Source organism: Schistocerca americana, chromosome 7, assembly GCF_021461395.2.
Source record: "Schistocerca americana isolate TAMUIC-IGC-003095 chromosome 7, iqSchAmer2.1, whole genome shotgun sequence".
Taxonomy (NCBI): domain Eukaryota; kingdom Metazoa; phylum Arthropoda; class Insecta; order Orthoptera; family Acrididae; genus Schistocerca; species Schistocerca americana.
The window spans coordinates 63468782-63472942 of record NC_060125.1 but is presented as its reverse complement, the minus strand read 5'-3'; positions in this window follow the sequence as shown (position 1 = coordinate 63472942).

Genomic DNA, 4161 nt, shown 5'->3' with positions numbered 1-4161 from the left:
AAATACGAAAGTCAGAATGCCGACTTAAGTACAAGAAGACTGACTCTTCTTTTTGTCTATGCTTTAACCTTTCCTGTGAGATCAGTTTTAGATCCCGATGCTTCGCTTCAGGTTTACTGTATTCTTCGGAGCTTCTTATAGACGATGAAACACAGAAATTGCATCGGAATGCAATAAAAAAGGCACAATGCCGACTTATGTACAAGAAGACTGACTCTTGTTACTGCCTATGTTTTTAACCTTTCTGTGAGACCAGTTTTAGATTCCGATGCTTCACATTAGGTTTACTGTATCCCTTGGACATTCATATTGACGATGAAACACAGAAATTGCATACCAATTAAATACAGAAGGCACAATGCCGACTTAAGTACAAGAGGGCTGACTCTTCTTACATTCTACGATTTGTGCCTTTCCTGTGAGACCACTGTTAGATTCCGATGCTTCGCTTCAGGTTCACTGTATCCCTTGGACATTCTTATAGACGATGAAACACAGAAATTGCATCGGAATTACATACAAAATGCACAATGCCGATTTAAGTACAAGATGACAGACTCTTCTTACTGTCTATGTTTTGAACCTTTCCTGTGAGACCAGTTTTAGATTCCGATGCTTCACTTCAGGTATACTGTATCACTTGGAACTTCTTATTGACGGTGAAACGCAGAAATTGCATACGAATGAAATACAAAAGGCACAATGCAGACTAAAGTACGAGAGGAAAGACTCTTCTTACATCTCTATGATTTGTGCCTTTCCTGTGAGACCAGTTTAAGATTCCGAGGCTTCACTTCAGGTTCACTGTATCCCTTGGACCTTCTTATTGAGGATGAAACACCAAAATTGCACCGGAATCAAATACAAAAGGCACAATGCCGACTTAAGTACAAGAAGTCTGACTCTTCTTACTGTCTATGATTTGAACCTTAGATGTGAGACAAGTTTTTGATTCCGATTCTTCCCTTCAGGTTCACTGTATCCGTTGGACCTTCTTATTGACGATGAAACACAGAAATTGCATCGGAAAAAATACAAGAGGCACAATGCCGACTGAAGTACAAGAAGACTGACTCTTCTTACTGCCTATGTTTTGAACCATTACTGTGAGACTAGTTTTAGATAACGGTGCTTCACTTCAGGTTTACCGTATCCCTTGGTCCTTATTATCGACGATGTAAGACAGAAATCGCATCGGAATTAAATACAAAAGGCACAATGCCGACTTAAGTACTAGAAGACTGACTCTTCTTACTCTCTATGATTTAACCTTTCCTGTAAGACAAGTTTCAATTCCGAGGGTTCACTTCATGTTTTCTGTATCCCTTAGTCCACCTTATTGACGATGAGACATAGATATTGCATCGGAATTAAATACAAAAGGCACAATCCCGACATATGTACAAGAAGACTGACTGTTCTTACTGTCTATGCTTTGAACCTTTCCTGCTACACCGGTTTTAGATTCAAATGCTTCACTTCAGGTTTACCGTATCCCTAGGACCTCCTTACTGACGATGAAACACATAAATTGCATCGGAATTTAATACAAAAGGCACAATGCCGACTTAAGTACAAGAAGACTGTGTCTTGTTACTGTCTATGATTTGAACCTTTCCTGTGAGACCAGTTTTAGATTCCGATGCAGCAATTCAGGTTTACTGTATCCGATGGGCGTTCTTATTGACGACGAAACAGAGAAATTGCATCGGAATTAAATACAAAAGGCACAATGCCGACTTAAGTACAAGCAGACTAACTCTTCTTACATTCTACGATTTGAGCCTTTCCAGTGAGGCCAGTTTTAGATTCCGATGCTTCACTTGAGGTTTACTGTATCCCTTGGACCTTCTTATTGATGATGAAACACGGAAATCGCATCGGAATTATATACAAAAGGTACAATGCCAGCTTAAGTACAGGAAGACTGACTCTTCTTACTGTCTATGTCATGAACCTTTCCTGTGACACCAGTTTTAGATAATGATGCCTCACATCGTGTTTACTGTATCCCTTGGACCTACGTATTGACGATGCAACACAATAATTGCATCGGAATTATATACAAAAGGCACAATGCCGACTTAAGTACAAGAAGACTGACTCTTCTTACTGTCTATGATTTGAACCAATCCCGTGAGACCAGTTTTAGATTCCGATGCTTTACTTCAGTTTTTCTGAATCCCTTAGCCCTTCTTATTGACGATGAAACATAGATATTGCATCGGAATCAAATACAAAAGGCACAATGCCGACTTAAGGACAAGAGGACTGACTCTTCTTACATTCTATGATTTGAGCCTTTCCTGTGAGAGCAGTTTCGGATTCCGATGCTTCACTTCAGGTTTTCTGTATTCCTTGGACCATCTTATTGACGATGAATCACAGAAATTGCATCGGAATTAAATACAAATGGCACAATGCCGACTAAAGTACAAGAAGACTGACTCTACTTACTGTTTATGTTTTGAACCTTTCCTGTGAGACCAGTTTTGGATTCCGATGTTTCACTTCAGGTTTATTGTATCCCGTGGACCTTCTGATTGACGATGAAACACAGAAATTGCACCGGAATCATATACGAAAGGGACAATGCCAACTTAAGTACAAGAAGACTGACTCTTCTTACTGTCCATGTTTTGAAATTTTCCTATGAGGCCAGTTTTAGATTCCGATGCTTCACTTCGGGTCTACTGTGTCCCTAGGATCTTCTTATTGACGATGAAACACAGAAATTGCATCTGAATTAAATACAAAACGCACAATGCCGACTCAAGTACAAGAGGACTGACTCATCTTACTTTCTATGATATGAGCCTTTCCTGTGAGACCAGTTTTAGATTCCGATGAATCACTTCAGGTTTACTGTATCCCTTGGACCTTCTTACTGACAATGAAACACTGAAATTGCATCGGAATTAAATACAAAAGGCACAATGCCGACTTAAGTACTAGAAGACTGACTCTTCTTACTGTCTATGTTTTGAACCTTTCCTGTGAGACCAGTTTTAGATTACGATGCTTCACTTCAGTTTCACTGTATCCCTTGGACCTTCTTATTGACGATGAAACATAGAAATTGCATCGGAATTAAATACAAAACGCACAATGCCGACTTAAGTACAAGAAGACTGACTCTTCTTAGTGTCTATGTTTTGAACCTTGACTGTGAGACCAGTATTAGATTCCGATGCTTCGCTACAGGTTTAAAGTATCCCTTGGACCTTCTTATTGACGATGAAACACAGAAATTGAATAGAATTAAATACAAAAGGCACAATGCCGACTTATGTACGAGAAGACAGACTCTTCTTACATTCTATGATTTGGGCCTTTCCTGTGAGACCAGTTTTAGATTCCGATGCTTCACGTCAGGTTTACTGTATCCCTTGGAACTTCATATTCACGATGAAACACAGAAATTGCATCGGAATTGAATACAAAAGGCACAATGCCGACTTAAGTACAAGAAGACTGACTCTTCTTACTGTCTTTGGCTACAGCCTTTCCTGTGAGACCAGTTTTAGATTCCGACGCTTCACTTCAGGTTTACTGTATCCCTTGGACCTTCTTATTGACGATGAAACACAGAAATTGCCGACGAATTAAATACAAAAGGCACAATGCCGACTTAAGTACAAAAAGACTGACTCTTCTTATATTCTATGATTTGTTCCTTTCCTGTGAGACAAGTTTTATATTCCAATGGTTCACTTCAGGTTGACTGTTTCCCTAAGTTCTTCTTATTGACGATGAAACATAGATATTGAATCGGAATTAAATACAAAAGGCACAATGCCGACTTAAGTCCGAGAAGAATGACTCTTCTTACATTCTATGATTTGTACCTTTCCTGTGAGACCAGTTTTAGATTCCGATGCTTCACTTCAGGTTTACTGTATCCTGTGGACCTTCTAATTGACGATGAAACACAGAAATTGCACCGGAATCATATACAAAAGGGACAATGCCGACTTAAGTACAAGAAGACTGACTCTTCTTACTGTCCATGTTTTGAAATTTTCCTGTGATGCCAGTTTTAGATTCCGATGCTACACTTCAGGTTTACTGTGTCCCTAGGACCTTCTTATTGACAATGAAACAGAGAAATTGCATATGAATTAAATACAAAAGGCACAATGCCGACTTAAGTACAAGAGG